This window comes from Manis javanica, chromosome 2, assembly GCF_040802235.1.
Source record: "Manis javanica isolate MJ-LG chromosome 2, MJ_LKY, whole genome shotgun sequence".
In the NCBI taxonomy this organism is placed as follows: domain Eukaryota; kingdom Metazoa; phylum Chordata; class Mammalia; order Pholidota; family Manidae; genus Manis; species Manis javanica.
Window position 1 is genome coordinate 38,278,111 of NC_133157.1, and position 23,837 is coordinate 38,301,947.

The following is a 23,837-nucleotide window of genomic DNA, read 5'->3' on the forward strand; positions in this document are numbered from 1 at the left end:
ATAGCCAGCTGCTGTGACAGCTAATCAGAAGCACTGAGATGTCAGGACAACCAGAAATGTTCGTTTAACATTCCAGAAATGCCTAATACTAATGTAAAGGGTACAGGAGTCAGCAAACATTTACCATAAGGGACCAGAGAGTAAATAGTTGCAGGTTTGCCAGCCACATGGTTTCAGTTATGCTACTCAAATATGACACTACTGCAAAATAGCCATTGATGATAAACAAACAAATGGGTTGGCTGGATCTGGCCTTTGGTCTGTATTTTGCCACCTCCTGGTTAATGAAGTATAAGCATTTATAACATTTTAGAAGGTCAGTATAAAATAATAGATTTAACTGTATTGATAGAATCCAAGTTTTAGTTAGAAAGTGATATTTCAATTTAAACAGTTGTATATTACATTTATTTCAACTCTTAACAAAGACTTTATGAAATCTTTTTAAAACTTTCCAGACTGAACTAACTTCTTGCTTCTCCCAGTCATATCATGTACCCATTACCATGGTATATTTTTTATTGGTGTCCATTTCATACATGTATTTTTCCTTCACTAAAATGTATAACTCTTTGAAATCAGGGATTATGTATTGCTATTTTTATTTCAAAACTTTGAAATATAAAGACCATGTTTTAATATCAAAATAATCTACAGAATCCCAGATACATGCAATTACATTTTAGCACCTTTTGAAGAATACATAACAAAAAGCTATGGATTTAGAAATGTTTGAAACAACTTATATTTAATTAGTTACAATATCTAAAAGCACTGAAAAAGGCAGAACATTATCTAGGGAATACTACTTACTCAGTTCATAAATAATACTTGGTATAATTATGGATTATGCAAAATTTGCTAAACTCCACAGTTCCTCAGAGATAAATAAGGCCTACTCTCAAGTGTATTTAAATATTATGTCTTCAAGGATGATAGGAAAGTGATTCTGTAACAGAATTTACTGTAATACCTGTCTATACACAGAGTAAGACTCTATGGATAAGTAAGTCTTATTAAGCATCCATCCAAGAGAAGTAATAAAAGATGAGGCAATATAGATACAAAAGTGTTTCATAATAATGAAAAATTGGAAATATTAGAAATGTCTAATTATAGCTATTATAATGTGTATAGAGTGTTAAAGTGAGAGAAGAGGTATAGCTGAAAACTTGATTAAAAATAAACAAAAACAAATGTCATGGATTGTGATTCAGCAGCAAAGAGAAGTATAAAAGGAATACAGAACCTAATTTTTAGGTAAAGAAATTAGTTGAAATCAGAGTGGGTGGAACTGCAGAAAAATATCCACTGAACTGATGAACCTAAACTTGGATTGTGAGGAGTTAGATACTCAGGATCTCCTGTAGATACATAACAAGGACTCAGCATATCCATCTGAGGGCTGAGTAGGAACTGAACACAGCTTCTTAAAGGTTAAAGTAATCTTAGACCATCTGAGATACTAATCTGTTTTCGTAAAAGTGTAAGTAGGGTAAAGATTTGAGTATAGGGTTGGTAAGTTAAATCACGTAAATACTAATTTATATGAATTCAGGATAATCTGTGTATTCATTGTTAAATGTCTGCTGTTTAGAGAATCTAGCATTTCAGTTCTTGAAACTTTAGTTTGAAATATGGCATTGATATTAAATTCATCACATTAAATTAGAAAGATAAAGAAAACCTGACTAAATGTGTAAATTATTTGAATGTTTAAAATAAATTGATTTGCTATGCATTTAGTTTACTAGATTTATAAGATTTGATTAAGGGCTTATAAATGTTTTGCTTTTTTGGGTATATTCTGTCAGGCATTCAAAGTACCTGAAAAAGAAAATCAAATATTTTAAATTTATAACTGAAATTTAAAATATTTAAGAAAATTTGCCTAAATTCTGAATAAGGGTAAGCATTTAAGGAATTAGGTTTTTTAACTTGACAATCTAACTTTGTTTAAAGAATTAATAAAATGTTGTTTTTATATAGATAAAGCTAAATTTAAAAAGTAGATAAGATTTATAGGTTGAAATTTTACAAAAAAATGAGGTTTAGAAAATTTGTGACAGAAAAAAATCTATTTTCAACTGAAGGAAGTATAGAGACCCCTCATTCAATAAAAACTCTGTGGTTGCCAGAGGCTAGAGTGTTGGGGAACTGGGGAGATGTTGGTCAAACGATTCAAGCTCTGTTATAAGATACACAAGTTTTGAGGATTTTATGTATAGAATAGTGATAAAAGTTAATACTGTATTGTATATTTGAGATTTGCTAAGATAATAGATCTTAAGTGTTCTTACTACACATGTAAGAAGGTAATTATGTAAGCTGATGAATGTGTTGATTAACTTGATAGTGGTAATTATTTCTCAGTGTTTATATTAAATCACATTATATGCCGTTTAAAAAACCTCCCATTGTACAAGATAAATATATACAATTTTGTAAATTATACCTCAGTAAATCTGGAGAAAAAAACATATCAGCATCTAATGATAGCAGAAGACTTAAACCAATTCATGGAATACATTTGGTGGTGATGACGATACTGATGAGAGCTGACATTGCATCCTTACTTGGTGCTAAGCACAAACAAAACAGGACTTTTAAGATTTTCTGAACAATATTTTGAGGTATATATTGCTATTATTTTTTCCATTCACAGAAGAGAAACTGAAGCTTATGATGACTGAGTTACATGACTGAAGTCACATAGCTGGCAGGTAGTAAAATTAAAGAGCAAATGTAATGAGACCTTAGAGAAAGGACAAATGCCTAAAAACTTACATTCTTTCAGTCAAAATTTTCTAGAAAATAATTAGGAATTGGAATATGGACTGGGCTTTCAAAAATGATAGCAAAACCCCTCAGCGGAGCCCTTGGACATGTACATTGTGTGGAGAGTAGCTTCATAGGAAGTGCTCAATAAATGGCTCTTTTGAAAAAAAAATGATAGCAAAAGAACCTATTTCTTTCCTGAAAGCTTAAGAGAGCAGAAGGATTTGTAAGCCTGAATTTCAAAACAACTTTTTAGTTTTTAGTAGTTGTTTGTATGTCATTTCAAAAGGAAGGAAAGTTGGATATGCAGGCAAACATTTCTAAATATGGGGGATAGTATTTTTGTGGTTCTGATAAACTGTTTTGGAATAAACTTTACTATACACATGCACAAATTCCATATATATACATATGGTGCATATGGGTGTACAAACACAACTTGGGACAAATGCAAAGATATCTAACAATGGTTTTCTAGGTGTGATTAAGGGTTTTAACTTAGCTATGCATTAGCAATATGTTTATGTTGGCTTATTGTCAGTGATGCTGTCTTAGTTTTTTGTTTTGTCATTAATAAAAGTCCTACCTGTTGGGATATACGAATTATCTGTAGGCAATTTTCTCCAAATGCTTTTTAGTAAAGGAACTGATAAACCAGAAGAATGAACAATTTGTATTGCATATAAGTGAGTATCCTACTACCTCAGGTACTCGATATTGATAACAACTATCTAGGCAAAGTGGTTTTTAAAAATCAGATTCAAATGACATTAAGGACAAATCATGTCATTTCCCTTCCCTCTTTTTCATCTTACCTCCATTATTACATAAAAACAAACACAAACATGCAGATATTAAAGTTGATTCACATACATATAAATATAAGAAGTTATAGCTTAAAACATGTATATGTCCTAATATATTTGCCTTCAAAAGGAAAAGACACAGTATTGGTCAATGAGTAAAGATGATGTGCAATTGTTTGTTTCCCCTGAGGTAGAGTAAGAACTTCCAGGTCATCAGTCAACAAGTGTTTATTGTTTATCCCAGAGTTGTCTTACAAGTGTAAGAAATAGAAAGATCAATATGCCATCCACACAATCCAATAACAGTATCAAAAAAACGTTCTAAAAAATACATACCTCTTTTACATGGAGATTTAAGTATAAAGTTATTCCCTTTTTCAAAAATCACTTACAATTAAAACCTCTCCAAAGTAAGTACACAGTTTTGTTTAAAGTAACAATGGTGCTTAATAATTGTATGAATAATTGTATGAATATTTTTCTTCAGGTAAAATGAGGAAAAGTGGAATTAACAGCAAATATTAGAAAAGATTCTGGAAAGCATAAGCAGAGTCTCCACATGTAGAAATGGAAATGGAGGCTAAGCAGAAGGACGGACTATCTGCTGGAGCATTGAAGGTACACGCCAAGGTACACACAGGGCTCCTCAGCAAGGTAGCAGAATAACAGTTATGAGAGGCATTTAATGAAATCTCTCTTCCATTTAACTGACTACTAACTTAACCAAGCAGAGATTTCATTGTCCATATTACCAAGAATACAGATGTAACAAAAATTAAAATTAGTTCAGAAAAATCACTAAACCCGCAAACAGCAGCATTAACAACTAGCAGCAAATAGCACCAAAACCTGGAGATTGGAGGGTTTGGTTCACAGGGTAGCTACATTATATTATTTACATGTCTACTTTTCAACAGAAAGTCATGAGAAATGAAAAGAAACAAGGACGTGCACTGACTCTTCCTTAAAGAAAAACTAGGCTATTCCATGATGGGAAGTTGAAGGTCAGAACCTGTAAGGAGAATGAAGAGACTCGTATTGTGTTGGAAAAGGCTTGAATGTGATTTAAATTAAGTTTTTATAGAAACGGACTTAGGGACTATGGAGGCAGGATCAAAATGAAAGCCCTAATTGGTTGCTTATTTAAAATCATCAGGCTAATAGTCTGGAAATACTCAAAAGAGACATTTTGGAAATAGAGGATGTAGAAAGGAAATCTGTCAGAATTCAGTGCATGATACTGTATATAACTTACTGTGGAAGGTAGTTTTGGCACTTCCACATGTTCTATTTCACCTACTGTTATCTCTTATAAGGGACTGATTGTATATAAAAATTGACCTGAATTAGCACTTAGGGTATACAATAATTCAGCCAGAAAATTCATCAAATGGACACATTGTACTGTATAAAAACATGACACTCCCAAAGAGATTAAATCAAGCTGGAATGGAATTTCTTTTACCTTAATTTTAAAACATTTTAAAGAAAAAGATATGAGAAAAGTCTTCCATAATAAGTATTTCAAATAACAAAGATTTTATGACTGTTCCAGATATGTGTGAAATATCTGTGATAAACTTTTGTTACAGGTTGAGTTTATTCTCTTTGGTCCTTGTCCCTAGGCAACAAAGAATTGAAAGTTAGAGACATAATAGTCTCTAACTTAAGCAGAGCAAAATTAAGCAGAGCAAAAATTTTATTTGAATGCGCTCTGAGGGAGAAGTGATCCAGAGTCAAGGTAGACAAAGGCCTCCATCCAGATGGGAAGCCTATATATTGCATTCTGGCTAGGAGGGTGCCTCTTTGATTGACAAGGTGGGGCTATTTGATTGACGGGTCTGCCTCTATAGCCATCCCTCTAAGTGCGCATGTCCTTCCCTATGCTGAGGTGTGTTTTGGGCAGTTCTTAGTTTTGTTTAGTTAAGCCCACATTTGAATCAGGTTGGGACTGGTCCTGATTGACAAAGAAGTCATTTTCCTGTAAATCCTTTGTTATCTTCACCTGGGACTCCCTACACAGGCAGTTTGGGCAGTTTTTCCTTGAACTTTATCTTCCCTTTCCCCAGGTTGGTCATGTCTTTTTACCTAATAGTTTCTTTTTTTACTTTAAAAAATTCCAGTTATGAAGAGAAAATAGCTTCACTTAATTTGTCTTATAATGAATGAAAAATATGGTTAACTGTAGTGATTCCAGATCTGTTAACTACTGGGTACTGTTTAATCCCAGAAGTTGGAGTCTCTGTGAGTGTGTGTGTGTGTGTTTGTGTGCTCAATTTGATGTGTCTCTGAGGCTAAACTTCTCTTGATTAGAAATTTTTTCACATGGCTTCTTATATTTTAATATATTCTTGAAAATTTTGCAACATGTGCAGTGGAATTTTAGGGCTCAGCTGAATATCTTGTCTAAACATTTCACATAAAATGAGGAAGTCCAAATAGTTTAAGCCATTTTATCTAAATCACCATCAAATATTGGCTTACTTGATACTGAAATCCTTATATTTTGAGGCTAAGAATTAAACCTAAAATCCTGTTCGTATTATGAATATGGTTTGGCTGCAGGTCTTGTACCTTTATCTTACTGACTTTGAAGCTCACATTATTTCCTCTGAAAGGGGCCCTCTTATTTTTCATCCTCTACCAGTCATTGTCAACCCAGGAAAGGGAAACCAGACCAGATAGTTAAAATAATGAATTTAATATAGAAAGATGTTTAAGCATTGGGGGGAAGTCTTAATTCCAGGGGAAGATTAATTCTGGGGGAAAATCCTGGGGCAAAATACATTTGAAACCAAAATCAGTCAAAGGCAAAAATAAAGTGGGAGAAACCCATTTATTGCTTATAAGTACTCATCTACTTCCACTGTCTCGGGTCTCTTGCAAACCAGCTGCAGAAAAAAGGGACTGCACCAAAGATCTCCAGTCCACATAAGCCCTCCCTAGCCCTTGTAATTAATTACCTATTGATATGGAGATGGGCTACTTCTCTCCATCCTTTGGAAACACCTATCAATATGGAGATGTACTAAGGCCAGGTTGGAGATTCTGGAAATATTGCAATTTTACCCACGGCATACACCTCCAGAAATCTTGCCTCACTATATGCACATTCCCCATCTTCCTCAATGGTCCTGTGTGAGAAAACTGGAGCATTGTAACCAGACTACTAACATACAACAGCAACAGCATTAAAATCATGATAATCCTCAAACTGGAGGATTCAGCTAGATTCAAAGTCCTATAGAGATTAAATCTGTAGCTCGCCTTTTCCAAAGGTAGTCAGTAGCTGAACGGCAAGGAGTTCAAAGCAATTATCATGTGGCAGCTGCAGGCAGGGGGTAGGTCCAGGCCACAGGGACTGCAGGAGAGAATAACCTTAAGGGTGATAAGGTACATGTTTCAGTGACACCAGCATAGGCAAGTCTCTTCCATCAGGTTTAATGTGCAAGAGAGTGGTTCTGAGATAGAATAGTGGCAGGAATGGGATCTTGTCCTGGTCTAGTATACCAGACTTTTAACCCCCTCCCAGTGGGAGTTACAGATGGGTCAATATATAGGGATACAGGAGGTACATACACTGGCCATAAAGATAAAACAAAACTTCCCCATAAGATGCTCTTACCTTCTGGATGTTTTTGTTACACTACTGGGATCTTTGGGGGCCACTCTGCTGTTACTCCAGGAATACATATGAGCCCAGCTTTCAGGCCTTTTCCCCAAGGTGCCAGAAGGGCCAGCTATCGCTGGTCCATCTGTCAAAATGTCCAGGGCCACGTCCACTCAGCAGTGTCTCCAGGGTTTAATGCATTTGGGGCTGGCAGCAGGATGTTGCTCTGCTGGCCACATCCTGGCTTCAATAACTCCTTTTTGGTTTGTACATACAGTTGTATATAAGAGGCAGCAATGTGTTTTAGCATATCCACAGGGCTCAATGCTCCTTTTTGGGGCTTGTCATTCAAATGCTGTAGCACTGTCCATAAATGAACTAGCCAGCCCATAGACTGTTGGTGTCCAACTTCAGGCCAGATTTCAACAAACCATTTTACCTCTCTATCATGCCTGCCCTGGTAGGGTTCCACTTTATTCCTAATTGTTGCACCCATTCTTGTAATGCATGTCCAGTAAAGGGGGTGCCTTGATCGCTGTGGGTAAAATTGTAATATTTCCAGAATCTCTTGCCTGGCTTTAGTTAATCTGCATATCAATAGGTGTTTCTAAGAGGTATAAAGAAGTAGCCCATTTCCATATCAATAGGTATTTCAAGGGGTGGAGAGAAGTGGTCCATCTACATATCAGTAGGTAATTACAAGTGCGTACAAGGATTTATCTGGACCAGAGACTGCAGAGGTTGGGTGGAACTCTTTTCTGCTGCAGCTGGGTCAATAGAGAGCCCGGCAGACTGCTTGTAAGAAATAAAAGGGTTTCTTATCATTATTCCAGAAGTGTCTGATTCCCTGAGTGTGAGGGCACTTTGCAACTGCTGCTGGAGGGAAGGGTGAGTCATTAGGCAAGCCAGTCTACCCATTTCAGAACCTGACATAACATTTTCCACCCCCATATCCCAAAGACACAGAATCCATGTAGGCAGAGATTCTGATGGCTTCTTCTGAAACCAGATGCTCACGTTCACCAGCTCATCTTGAGCATAGGGTGAAGCATGGAGTGCTCCATAACCTGGGGAGGGGGAAGCTCTTCCCCCTGAGGAGCCCATGGTTGTTGCATTTTTACTCTCTTAATTACAATGGGGTGGACCTTTAATACAGGAGAGGCTGGTGTCTCAGGCACTTGCCTTGGCAACAGATCAGCCCTTGGCCACAACCGCTCATCCTCTCCTGACATCTCCTCTGCCATCTCCGGGGCTGAAGGCACTGCTCTTTCCTCTTCCTTCCCTACAGCCTCCTGCAATGCGGATTCTCCTGCTGCCTCCTTCCTTGCTGCTAATGTATCTTCCAGGAACATGACTAGTCTTCTCAATAACTATCTCTTATTCTTAAGGGCATCCCATAGGTCATCATCAAGCTCCTCCAAGTGCTGCTGAAGTGTGTCTCTCTCCTGCCAAAGTCTCTCTCTCTCTCCTAGTAACCCTCTGTCTTTCCTCGATAACACTTTCCACTATCTTGAGGAAAAGAGGTCCTACAATCCCATCTGCTACATGGCCACTCAGGACCTCTAAGCAGTATTCTATCTCACGGAGGGCTAATTCTTCAGTTTCCAGTGTCTCCACCATTCCCCAATTCTGGGGAAGGCCCCACCCCTCTAGGAGGTGCTTTACCCTAGACCAATTCCCCACTAGGGGCTTCCCTCTTAGAAGCCCCAAAGATAGGGGGTTTCTGAGTGAAGTTGCACCCTCTACCGCTGCAGCCACTGGGGCCTCCCCACCATCCCTAGAGATAGCCCATCCAAGGGTTGCACCCATGTAGACAGATTTTGGGGTCAGAGGTCCTGACTACTCCCAGATGTAACTCCATGGGAGAAATCCCAGGGAAAAATAACCTTTGAAATCAAAATCAGTCAAAGGGAGACATAAAGTGGGAGAAAACCATTTATTTCTTATAAGTAGTCATCTTGTGTGTCTCAACTCAGCTGCAGAAGTAGAGTCCCCACCCAATCTCTCTGGTCCAGCTCTTGGAAACACCTATTGATGTGGAGATGCATTAAAGCCAGGCAAGAGATTCTGGAAATATTTCAGTTTTACCCACAAGCATATATTGGATACTTCACTAGGTGAAAAGGATTCAGAGGTAACAGCTGGAATAACTTGCCACCTTGAGGTTGAAGGAACAAAGCTGGGGTCCAGAACCCTGAGGATGGAGCCTGCCCAACCAATATTTCTGTTTCAGATGTCTAAGGGTGAATGTCCCTGGCTAGTGTTCCTATATCTGAAAGGTTTGATGATGCTCTTCTGGAGAGTCTGAAAAAATTATGGAAAATGGAATCATCTGCTACTTTGGGAGGTAATTACTACTGCCAGGGTGAAGGGCCCCTGCTGGGCGAGGATGCACCTAACTCCCAATCCCTCCAGGGAGGTCCAGGTGGGACTGAAATTTCCAAACCTCTAATCTCAGGGTTGTCTCCCCTGGCAACTAGCCCCCACCCTTAGATGAAGTGATACTTTCCCAAATCACTATTACCATAACAAAAGGTACATTTATAGCTCTCACTACTTAGGAAATTCCACTGGTTTCCAGAGCTCTGTGTCATAAAGGAGACAATATATCTTATTTCAAATCATAATATCACACCTAAGATGCCAGGTGAATGAAGTGGCTGTCTTTCTAGGTATTTGCATGTCAAGAAGGTTGGAGCCTAGAATTTGGAGATCACTCCAGATTATAAAAGCTGGAGACACATAGGTTATCTGGAGCCTATCAAGAGATTTTATTTCACACTGAAGGGTGGAAATAAGGAAAAACAGAACAACATCCATCTTTCCCTTTATAAGCAGAGAAAGATAATTTTTTCCATGGGCTCACTTGTGGGTGTCCAGGTACTTGCATAGGATACCTATCCTTGCTCTCATCACATGACCCTAGGGATAAGTGGTGTAGGGCAGGGATGTGGGACAAGCATCATGATTAACTTTTCCTGCCTATGATGAAAAATACCAAGGTATAAATAGTGCAGTAAGGACTGAGGGACTCCATCTTAAGGTTAAGATTCCATTTTAAAAAGTAGAGAGTTGAGAAGTAAAATTACTAACATGTTCTCTGGTAATCAGACAATAACTCAACAGCCTACCTTAAGGCAGTGCAGGCGGTCTTAACTGATATGTTCACACTACTTGAGGGTAACCACTATCTTGGAGAACAGTATAAATTCCTTGTGTTGGGTTTAGCAGAATCAGCTGGAGGACTGATAACAGAGGAGAAGAGACAAGGTGTCTCTCACCAGAGATAAGCATCTTGAGAGCACAGGTAATGCCTGTGCCGAACAATCCCCCATTTGCCCTTTGCCCCATCCTTGAAAGCCTTAAAAGACAGAATCCCCAAACTTTCAGCATGCCTCTTCTCTGAGGACACCCACACTTTCCTTTCTTTAAGTGTGTCAAATACAGCTTTCACACTGCTCAGATTATTGAGGTTTGCCTCTTTGCTATTTCATTTTATTTCTAAGTCTTTACTCTGTCTCCTCTTTTCTCCTGATAAGCAGGAAGGGGCTGCTAAGAGCTCTGATTTGGGCCTGCATGTTTCTGCTGCCTGGGTGACCTGGATGAAACTGCCGTTGTGCGATCTGCTCTTAGTAACCTGCCTGAGAATCTTCTTTCTTTGGGAAGTTCTCAGAACATAATCTCACTCCAACCTATGCTCCGTGGCTCTCCCAAATGCTGGAGTGGTAGGAGCCAGTTCCCATGCTGTGCAGATCCAAGTGGACACAGGATGCCAGGTGACCCTGGCTTTAGGAGTTGGCAACGGAATCTGCCTGAGGCCGAGAACTTTCCCTCTGCACTTTCCCGTTCTCTGCTGCCTGCAAGGCGGCTGCCATTCCCTGCTGCTCTTGCTTTAATGAGTTCCTTCTATACCTATACTTTTCTGACTTGCTTGAGAATTCTTGTTCAGAGTCATGAACCCTCCCTCTCCAGGTTGACATTTCTCCTAGTGCTTCACCTAGTGCACAGGGAGAGGCCTCCCCAGATGCAGAGGCCTAGCACCATAAGAACTAGGACAAAAGGGGCTGACACACCCATCATTTACTATTATGAGGCATTTAGTATGAAACCTTTCTCTGACCCAAAACACCTTTTGTGCACATGTACAATAAAATTAATGAAGAACATAAAAAACTCAACAGCATGACCCACTATGCAAAATCATTCTTTCACCAACCAAGTTAATTATCTAAAAAATATAGAAGCTAGTACTCATTCAGGTTTACTCTGTTTTATTTTGTTCACAAAATCCATATAGATAGGAAGGCAAATGCCTAACTATAATGTTCTTTTCTGTTTTATCTTTGAGATTGCTCAGTGTGATCTTGATATTTTGCAGCAATATGTTTTGTTATTTTTACTTTTTCCTAATATGAAGTTACTCATTAACTAACTGTGTAAGTGTCTTAAGTGGGGAAGAAAATGTGAACTCTTGGATTGTTTAGCAAAAGAGAATCAGATACATGTAGAGAGGTGAGGGTGAACAGGTATGGCACAATGCTAGCACCTTGTGAATCTAGGTGAGGGATTTGCTTAAATTCTTAGTACATTTTTATAACTTTTTTTGTGGGTTTATTATTTTTAAAAATTAATTAAAAGGACTTTGCCTATTTGTACTTTCCTCAAGTCAAGTGCTGACTTTTTTTAATCCAATAAATCTTTATTAAACTCCTACTATATTTCAGGATCTGTGCTAGGGACCAGACATACAGCTGTGAACAAAACAAGTGAAGTCTCTGTAGAGTGGGATAATAAACACAAGACAGACGAATATGTCATAGGGCAGCTCCCTACATAGTTTTTGAAGGAGAAAACAAGGAAATGTGATTAGGGATCTCTCTCATGAAGCTGCATTTGCAGAAGCTTCTGAAGCAGGTGATGTACAATATGGCTCTCTGGTAAAGAACTTTCCACTTAGGGGGAACAGTGTGCAGAAAAACCCTGAGCCCTTTAGTTGTTAGGCAACACATATGCATTCTCTGGATTTATTTCTCAAATCATTCTCTGGATTTATTTAACTCTTAACTACAAGGGCACTTCTCTGTCTTAACTCTTCTTAGGCTCCTTCTGGTGGCAAGATGCCTGCAATAGATTCAGAGATGTGAATATCCATGAACTAATCAGCTTGGGTGGAAAAATGTGATGCATAGACTGGTTTAGGATTAGGCCACATGCTCCATCCTTCAAGACTTGGGTGGACGGTACTAAAAGTCAAAGAGTGGGTGGTATTCCAGTGGAAATCAGGGTCATGTTTCCAAAAATGGGCACAGATTTCTAGTAGCCAAAATCAGTAATTGCCAACAGAAATTTCCTTTATAATTCTTATGTTTCCTTAATATATTGGAATATGGAGCAGAACAAGAGGTAGGATGTAAATTCTGCTCTGAAAGTGTTTTCCAAACTATGTTTCACATAGAAAGAAACTTGGTGGCCTTAGGAAGGAGTCTGGTTTGATGACATAGGGAAGTCAATAGAGTGAGACAAGAAACCACGTCAAAAAAGCAAAACAAGTTGTATTACTCTCTAAAACAGAGCAGGCCTGCCTAAGTTAGAGAGGCCTCGACTGCCTACTGTGAGGCTTCTTTTATGTTTTTTTTTTTTTTTGGCAGGACAGAGAAGTCCTTGATTAACAATTCTTGGCCTTGAAGGCCTGATCTGTTTGGGAAATGAAGGCACGGGCTGTGTTCTGATGTTTGCTGTACCTGTGCTCTGATGTTTTTCTTTACCTGGGGAGTGCCTGTGCTCTGAAGTTTCTCATCTGGAGAGTTGATTTTCATCTGGGGAATGTCTGGTCATTCTTAGTCACTCCTGGCTCTTGAAACTCCATCTAATTTACTTTGTGAGTCCTTTCCAGCTCTCTGATTTTATCTGATTAACTCTTTTGAGCCCCTTTTTAGCAGGCTTTACTCTCTTTCTGCCCTGCTCGTGTCTGTTTTTCTGCCTAATATTGGTTAAAAATACAGATTCTGCTTAGAATATAATAAATGATGAACCCAGGAAGACTCTCTAAATCATGGGGTTCTCAGCAAAATGGGATTCTGCTGGTATAAATGAGATATTACACACAATTTGTTTACATGAATGATGTGAAACCAATTGACCAGAGAAGTCACATAGGTGGCTTGTTACTTACAGAGGTAAAGCGTGAATATTATATGCACTGAGGATATCTTATAGTAATTTTCTACCATATGCATAATGTACATGCTTTAGAGTTTAGAGAATTTTCCTATTGTAGGTTTTACTCTACAAATCTCCTGTTCCTCCTTCTACCTGTTACTTTTCTCTGTCAATTAGATGGGCCAGTGATGAGATAGAGCCAATCTATCACATAGATGCTACCTGTATTAGTAGGGGGATGGTGTCTACTAGGGGAGGAGCTCACCAAGTGATTTCTACATAGCTCTGACCTCAACTGTTGTGGAAAATTTGCTCAGAATGACTAAGGCAGATAAGAGATCAAATGATTTTTGTTGATGGTGGTTGTCTTTGTAAATAAAATGCTTTATAGGGGACCCTTCCTTTTCCCTATTTTCCTTCCTCTGCCCATAAAATAGGAACTTCAGTCTTCTTGGCTATGTGAGGGAGAGAGCAATTGATTTTTATTTTTAACCCACACTCATTTCTCTTTATGAAAGGCAATGTGATCCATGATAATGACTAAGAAAGAGTGGGGAAAACCCCACTATTACATGGGAGAAGTCAAGGGTCTATCCCTTTCCCTCTTTGTCTGTCTTCACATTCCTTTATATGGTTTGTCACAGTTCATGTGTTCTTTTTCCCTGCTGGAGGAAAAGTTGGAGGGTGATAGTAAGAACTGAGCAGGAAATGAACATGTGTTAATTCATCTATGTGAGTTGGGTAGACAAATGAGGGAGAGGGACAGATAGAAAAAGGGAGAGATTTGGAGTGAAAGGATTGAATTTAGAGATGTGGAAGCCAAGGTTTGAAATAGGCGTGAAATGCACAACAGTGGATTCAGGGAGAAAATATAAGCTAGTAGAAAGGAAATGTTGAAGTGTGCTAGGACTATAGTACATCTTTTTAAATGATGGAAAGGCATTCTTTTTAATTTATATAGTTTACACATAAAGAACAACAACCTCTTTGAGTCTGTTAAAATTACATATCTATTAATCCAATGACTTTATTTAAGAATGAATGAGTGTTCTTATGATAAAAGAATTACAGAATTTGGGTAACGTCGTAAAGAGGAACACTGAGAATGGGTTCTGAGTCCACATTAAAATGGAAGTAAAATGTTTGGGGTAATGTTTTGTCTATTCATGGGAGAAAATTATTGCAAATAAAATGATCTCTGTGCCTAATGGGGAGAGGTGTGCGGTTAAGGGAGTTATCAAGGAGAAATTTTTCAATTTTTTTTTTTTTAGAAATTAAGAAATAATTTAACAAGGATAAAACATTAAAAGAATAGTTGGATATTCAGGTTTTATTTAAAAACAAGATAAAAACAAACTATCAGAAAGCAAAAATTTCACCAGCCATTTTTCACTGAGCCCATCTACATGATTAGAGTTAAATAGTGGTTTAAAAAGGGTCAAGAAAAAAACAAATATTTAATGCTAAAGACACAGGGTCAATGAAGGTTGTTTTGTTATTTTACCTATTTTCCTTCCTCTGCCCATAAAATAGGAACTTCAGTCCTCTTGGCTATGTGAGGGGGAGAGAGCAATTGATTTTTTTTAAAATGCACATTCATTTCTCTTTTTTTTTTTTTTTTGAATTTTTTGAAAAGAAATATTTGCAAGGACTGGTCTTTTTGTTTCTCTGGTATACTTTGGGAATTGGTAACTAGGTCAAAGGTAGAGAAAAATATGCTCCACCCCTTTTTTAATGAAGATTTTGTTTTTCCTTTAAGTATTCTCTGGAAGTTCCATTCACCAGGACCTACTACAGTTCAGAGATCCTTGCTAAGAGATCTTAACATTTGTACTTACTTCCTCTGCCATTTGCTGATTTTTTTTTTTTTTTACATCTTTTGGACATCTTTCTATGTCAGAACTATAGTTCTGTCTTATTTTTTTTTTTTTGAGAGGGCATCTCTCATATTTATTGATCAAATGGTTGTTAACAATAGAATTCTGTATAGGGGAGTCAATGCTCAATGCACAATCATTAATCCACCCGAAGCCTAATTCTCGTCAGTCTCCAATCTTCTGAACCATAACGAGCAAATTCTTACATGGTGCACAAATTCTTACATAGTGAAAAAGTTCTTACATGGTGAACAGTACAAGGGCAGTCATCACAGAACCTTTCGGTTTTGATCACGCATTATGAACTATAAACAATCAGGTCTAATATGAATATTCGTTTAATTTTTATATTTGATTTATATGTGGATCCCACATTTCTCCCTTTATTATTATTATTATTATTATTTTTAATAAAATGCTGAAGTGGTAGGTAGATGTAAGATAAAGGTAGAAAACTTAGTTTAGTGTTGTAAGAGAGCAAATGTAGATGATCAGGTGTGTGCCTGTAGACTATGTGTTAATCCAAGCTAGACAAGGGCAATAAAAAATCCACAGATGCAGATTTCTCTCAAAACAGGGGGGGTGAGGTTCTAAGCCTCACCTCTGTTGATCCCCGATTTCTCACCTGATGGCCCCCCTGTGACTGTGCCTGTCTTAGGTTGTTCCTCCCTTGAGGAATCTTACCTGTCTCTGGCTAACCAGTCATCTTCCGGGGTCATACAGGGAAATGTAAAGTTGATAAGTGAGAGAGAAGCCATATTGTTTGAAAAGGTTAGCTTTTTACTTCTTTGCAGATTTATGCCCTGTGGCTTCTATGCCCAGCATTTGTCTTGAGGTATCTTTACCACTTGGAAGAATTATGATACTCGGTAGATTCGATATGAGGCACGAATTCTATTTAAGGTTTGTAATTAAGAAGGAAGAAGAAAAGCTCTAGAGGTAGCAGACAGAAGAAAACATGGGAAGATTGATTATTTCTTTGACATATCTTCTTGTAGAGTAACTTAGGCATGTATAGGTTTTAAACTACTAATTAAATTGCGCACACACATTAACATAATAGGAATACAGTTACAAAACCAAAACAGACCTATAATTACCAGCCATCTCCAGTGAAGCCAAGAAAACCAGTTAGGTACCCTAGGCATTTGTGAAAATTTGTCTATGATATGATGGATATTGTCCAACTGTATTTGAACAGTCTGAGAGAAATCAGACAAACTAAAACAGCCCATTCCTGGGAACTGTTCACATCCCATATGTTCTTTTAACAGTAGATAGTCTGTAGTTGTAAGATTTTGGAGTGCTACAACTTGCACTTCTAATTCTTGGTTGAGTTCCAACAGTGTAGATCCAGTCAAATTTGTTGTTTTACTGTATGCACAGGCCAGCTTAGGTATCTCTTTCTTCATTCCAATGGCAAGTCCAGGAACCGGTGGGATGAATGCAGCTACAACTGCAGCATCACCTGGATCTTTGTTAGGGTTTTTTGATGATCATCTTCTGGTATGACTCTTCCAGAGAGTGCTGATGTTGGAAGTTCTTCTTCATATCATATCTTAGTTCATTTTCTGGGTAGCGAAATTAGGCTTTGGTCCTCTGCATTTGCTGATTTTTAAAATGTTAAAATTTATAGGTGAACATAAATCCATTGATAAGCTAAGCTTTGCTTTTTATATTTTTTGCCAGATTTGATCATTCCTATGTGTTCTTTTTCTTCAAAATGAAGAGTTCTATCATTTAAATGTTTAGCTTTCCAATGCTATTTCTAATTTTTCATTGTTATTAAATTTAACTTTCCTTTGTGGACTTTTAATCTAATTAGCAAATAATTTACTATATTATATATATTTTGAAATTATTTTTATAATTTTAATCTATTTCTTAATTTTTAAGCTATGAATTGCCTTTTGTCCTTTTTAATCTTATTTTCACCTCCCTGTAATTTATTATTTAGCACAATAGGCATGTTAGAATTGTTAAGTTGGCATAAAGTCATTATTAGAATAGCTTTGTGCAACACAGCAGAACAATGATTTTATCTCATTCTTAGCAATAAGATTTTTTCCTTTCAATTATCAAATTGGCTTAATAACTTAATTAGAAGCAGACTCTGAGTAATCCTGTATGCCGTTAGTTTTTTCATATTTGGTGAGCAAGACTAATACTGCTACCTACATTTTCCAGATGGAAAACTATAGCTAGAACATTCTGATTTTCCTGCCAATCAAAACCCAAACAATTTTAAACAGTCTAGCTCCAAGACATCTTCTTCTAAAAAGCCACTCTAATTCTCCAAAGATGGTATTCATCACCCTGTGTTTTTTCCTACAACCCCTGCTTAATCTTAGCAAAATCAATATTTAGTTTTACATTATTAAGTGCATGCATGTCTGACTTGTTCCACTAGATTATAAACTTAATGAGAACAGAACTCATATCTCTTTTCATATTGATATCTCCCAGACAGCTATCATCTGCCTCTTGTACTGTTAAGTACTCAGTAACTGTTTGTTAAATGAAATGATGTATAGATGCAGGACACAGAGACTTGGTTCACCCAAGTCCCAGTCTGGTGCTGTTTTTTCTGAAACCTCTCTGTTCTTCAGACTCTTTTGGTAACACCTCATAGAGTCAGTATGGGATTTAGAATAAAGGGATTCAATTTTGAGGCCTTAGCACAATTCCAAAATGCATTATATTGGGAAAGTGGCTTAATCTTACTGAAACTCGGTACCTGTATCTATTAAAAAGGAATATTTGCTATCCCTTCCTTTCTTTATAATGATTTGTAAATATCACATAAGTAGTGAATGTTACAAATTTGATATGTTTTAAAAACATTAAGTTCTATAGAGATTGAAACCATTATTATTCAATGACATAATTAGATCACATTTCAGATTTTTTAATTCCACATGAATCAATAATAAGGGCTCGGTTTTCTAGATATGTCTATTGTGTGGTTTTTACACCTACACATATGATTTTTTGTTATAATCATGATTCATTAGATTCTGCACAAATATAATATCTTCACAACAAGGAAGGAGCTATGAATTAGATAACAAGGGCCAAGAATAATCATGATGAAATGATCTCTCTTCTTTTTTTTCTTGTCTATATCTTCTGTGGAGACCCTGGGGATTGAAATAGGAGGATCTCATGCACATGTGCCTCTGGGTTTGTAATGAAGTAGTTCCAGGAATAAAATGGTATCTTTCTGACAGCATCATTTTTTGATAATTCAGATTAAATGTTCCAGAAGGCTACCTCAAAGTCAGAATTTCACCAAGAAAAGCTCTTAGCAGGAGTAATATCATTTTTCACTTACTAATGGATGACAATGGCTAAATAAAATAAAGGCAGGCATTAGAATTCCAACAGGGATTAAGAAGTACAAAAGAAAATTATGCTCATTAATCTCCATTGTCCAGTTCTGGTGGATGTGATTTGCCAAGTTTACATGACTGATCTGGCTGGTCACTCTTTCTGCTTGCATGTTCATGGATATCCCTTTTGTAACTTTGATTAGCAGATGAGTTGGGTCTCCCCACTTAGAAAAATACAGCTTCATAGACTGGCTATAATTGTGTGCTCTCATTGTTAAAATTAGCTTTAGACTCCTATATACTAATATTTAGCATAAGGGTTCAAGTCTGTAGACCTGCTACAAAATCATGAATGTTGGAAGTTTTGTATTCTTTTCCTGTTGCACTCAGTCTGTAATAATCCTACACTTACCGTCCCTTCTCCAGCCCCAACCATTACACCACCACACTCAAGCAAATCTGCTTACTAGGTGGAAGCCAAGATTGCAGAAGGGAAAAGAGAAAAGTTTATCAATCTGTTTCCACACATTCCCTCTAATAGGTGCAGTGAAGAGAGTTGATAAATCTACCCTAAGCACTACACTGAAAAAAAGAATCCCTTGTTTCTCATGCCTTCACAACATGTTTCTCATTGGGTTACTAGAAATTCTTTCCTCTTTCTCATTTTGAAAAAAAAAAAAGAACTAAAAATTTGCCTTTTTAGGAAGCCTTCCTTAAGTGCTCCAGACCCTATTTCTCCAGTTCCTCAACAATCACCTTTCCTGGATTTATCTTCTAGATCTTCTCCTTCTCCAGTTAACCTCTTTCTCTCTTCTACATCCCTCCTTGGTGTGGTTAGAAACTTTATATTTCTTACTAGCCTGGAATTTCATTTACTTTGGGGAAAATGTCTGTAATGAGGAAGAGAACCTTACTAGAACCCAACCACATCGGCACCCTGATTTCGGACTTTCAGCCTCCAGTGTGGTATGGAAAAAATATTTTGTTGTTTAAGCCACTCAGCCTATGGTAATTTGTTACGGCAATCCAAACAGACTCTCCAAGGCCTAGTATCTTAACACATTAAGTAGTTTTACATAATTTTCAAATTTAGTTTTGAATAAAACATTAGAATGCATATATACATTAATATTTTATCTTTAAATAGTTTAAAATGATATGTATAAATGCCATTATTAAATATGCTTTCAAGTAATTTATAGTAATTCAAAGTATTAAAAACTCAACACTTAAGTTACTGAAACTGTTTTAATTTTTTCATCTTGCAATCATTTTCTCAGAAGTTACATTTAATGTGATACTTTGAACCAGTTAAGTTTTTTTCTTCTAAATCCCATGTTAATATTAAATATCCATTACAAAAATCTTTGATTATATTTCTGGCATACATATTAATATAGAAAATATTTATTCTGTGACAAAAACTTTGAAAGTGACTTGAATGCTAATAGTCCCAATCAAGTAAAATGTTTTTTGTTTGAAAACAAATGTTTAATAAAATTATTAATGCTGTGTTGTCTTAATCCTGCTCTAATTACTATTTCTGAAGTTTGTTGCTACTATTGCTTAAATAGAACCTTGTTTATCAAATACTATTTTAAGCATTTTCAAAAGACAAGCAAATCACACTAGTTTGGACAAGCCTGTCATTTTATAGTATAAAATACTCGCATTCACAGGACTATTATTATTTTTTAAATTAATAAATGATTGCAATATGGCCTCATGAATGTAATTTAGCACAACTTTATTTTATACTTCTGCAATTGACTGAAATCATCCAGCGTAATGTTTGGCCACATATCTGGGCACTGTTACCTAGCCAAGCTGACACATAAAATTAGCCATCACAATATGTCTGCTTTCCACGACATTGCACTGATTCTTCAGATCATATATGATTAGTAGTATTGTCGTTGGTGATATGAGAGACTGCAAAATGAAATGATCATTAGAGGTTGATACATCTGGTGGAGGAATCATTGATTTGTGCAGTGCTCAAGTTCACAGTTACCAAGTGAAAGAATAGGAATTCATACCCCATCTGTCATCAAGCTCACTCTCTAAGCACAGGATGCATTGTCTCTCATATCACATCACTTCAGGCAATTTGTGACTGCACTTAATAAAGTGAAACGTGCCCATCTTTGTAAATATCAGAGAAGGATTCAGTCTATTAGGCTGCAGAATATTTCTTCTGACAATTCTGTTTCACCAAAGCAGAGGTCTGAGGACATGTGGACAGGGAAATCGAGATGCTGAAAATTCACAAATCTTGGTGAGGACTCTCTGATCCTGCCTGGATCTGCGTCAGCTGGGTGCCAATGACATAGGAAATGTATAGAATAAAAATACCCCACATTTCTGTTTCCCAGATATCACAGGCTTCTAATAATTTAAGTTGTTCCGGCATCCCTTCTCCTCACCCCCTACTAAAAGGGTTTTTTACTTAGGGTGGGAGAATCTGAGAACCAGAAACAAAAATGGGTGCTCAGGAAATATGCAAAATGTTCCTGAAATAATGTCTAGAGAAGGAGCCTTCCTACCCATGACAGGTTTAAGAGATGGTTAATTTTTAAGACATGTGGAATCATGGAAAATGTTAGGTGAGGGAAAGTTTATAAAAGGAGAAAAATTGCATTATTTCATGTTTGAAATGATGAAGGGTTGTGGTATTTTCGCTAATTCTGTTGTTTTCTTAGACCATTTTCAGTACACTGGAAAAGACATATTTTTTAAATGTGTGTTAATATACTGTTTTTAAGGACCCATATTGTAGAGTTCACATATCCATGCTTTCATTTTTAAAGCCAAAAATTCACAAAGGAGTCTAAGCTTGATGTAACTGATATTAGCAAAATAGATATTCAGATTCTGAAAGATACTTAATTTGTCATTGTGAAGATATAATTAAGTTGCAATACATATTTTTCTAATGGGATTTTTCACTTTATTATGTCTGAAAGGACAGTTTTGATATCTGGTGGGAAACAATCTTATAGAAGTTCTATTGCTGGGGTACTTTCAGATTTTTCTCAGAAAGTCTAGATGCTCAGTACTTAGGTAGAAAGAATTTTACTTGATAAGTGAGCAATTTCTATATTCATAATTTCTGAACAGAACGCATCTCCAGAAGGCACATTACAACTGGATACCAGAAACTCCTTAGAAAAGCCCATAAGTAAACATTGTATTTTAAATGATTTTGCACAAGGCCATGTGTAACTTCTGAAGCTGTGTTATAGAAAACAATTCCAAGTGAAAGAGTGATACATTAAAACATGGAGTAGAGAATCTGTAGTAATTATTGATGAAAGGAGGGATATATCATAGAAATTAGGTTAGACATGGTTTTCCTCATCATCTATTTATATGCCCATTTCAATGAAATGTATATTAAAAGTAACAGAGGCTTTTGCAAATTATATTTATTTTCAGTATAGAAGTATCAGCAAGTGGAACAAAATTTGATTTAAAAAAAGCAACAACTATTGTTTCAAATATGTGATAACTTCCCAACTAAAGAAGCCAATAGCATGATCTCTAATTATTACAACACATTAATTCAAAGCAGTGGGGTGAAGTTTCATTAAGGTGATAGAAAGTTATAGTCATCCATTCAAATTGCAGTACATCTAATCCACTTTGTCATTCAAAATGATCAAACTATGCCCTTTGTGCAGGAAGGGGAGGAGGAGAGTGTATTGAATTATAACTGTGTTCTTGGGCCCACAGGAAGCTTTGTGTGATCAAGAGTCCTTATTCTACACCTGAATAATCATTTCTAAGCTTCAAGAAATTCATACATATTTTTAAAATTACACTTAACATTAATGGAAAAAATCATACTATTGTGCTCACATTTATGATTTTGATCACAACTTGGCCTTTGATGTTTGGTAATCTCTCTGTCTATCCCTTAATTACCTTCCTTCCCTTTACTCTCATTAGCTATTCCAAACTTTGATGACTCATCTACCTGTCATTCATTCTTGGAAGTGAAATGCTTCTCAAAAGCAATGTCTCTTGTCTTATGCTTTAAAAAAAAAATTGCTGCTTTGGGCTTCAAACACTGTTTTTCTGTCCTTGTTGATGGCAAGCCTTTTAAACATAGACTGCTTCTCCATGTTAAGGCTATAAATGGGCCGAGTAACATTATCTCATTTCACGGGCCCTTGTCTGCAGCTCTTCAGGCTATCCTCCAGCCCTGGGCAAAATCCTCATCCAAGGAATCACTCACACGTGCTCTCAGACCTACCCAGTCAGGTACCATCTGGCATCTGCCACACATTGCTTTTGTTACCTGTACTAGGATATGTCTGCCCGTGAGGCATCTCTGCCTCTCCTGGGCACTGGTGCCACAGCCACTTGTGCTCCACTGCATTGGCAATGTATCAGCATGATTACTGGGCATGTCTGCTGCTTTCATCAGTACCACCATGTCTTCCAAGACTTGCTGACATCACCTGCCAGGCACAACAGTGTACCACCTGGCACTGTGGCATCTGCCATCTCTTTCCAAGAGCTGCTAGAAAAGAATGTTGAAAATTTAAACCTGCAAAGTGGTCTGTGATAACATGGGAGAGAATGAACCCCACTTCATCCCTTAATATTATACTCTGACAAAGGGGTCCTAAAGTACCCTCTTGTTTTTACTGAGGTTTACTGAAATTTGTTCAGTTCATAATCAAAGCCCTGCTTTTGCATAAGACCTACATAAGAGTTTGTGAGAGTTTGGAAATGGTTAGATTTGCCTTTGTAAGGCAAAACTTACAAGGATGATTTGATGAATGAAATGGAATGAAAATAAATGAATAGATTCATTGATTGCTTTCTTTGGGCCAGGTTTTCTCAGTGATTTGTAAACAAATAATTAAGTTTTCCCAGGAGAAAATGGGGGGTACAGAAAGCAGAACCAGGGAGGGGAAGAAGTCAAACAAAGGTGCAATGTAGGTAAAATCTCAGCCCCAGCCTGATCCCATGGGGAGCATTGTCGTGCAAATTGCACCTCAGCGTTTCTCCTTCAAGGAGCTGGGCTGTATACTTTCCATCAGTTACTGGCTAAGGCTGCCATGGGATGGGCATGTGGGGAGTTGGCTCCCAGGCACTCCCACTTGTCTGAGTAGGCAGAGTGGCTCCAGCAGCCCAGCTCTTCAAATGAGTATAGTACACAGTTATGTTGTGTTTCTATTTTATTGTTAATCAAAATAATGCCATTTGAACTTCATGCTTGCTGTGTACCTGAGCAAAGTTTTCCTACAGCAGATGTGGCATT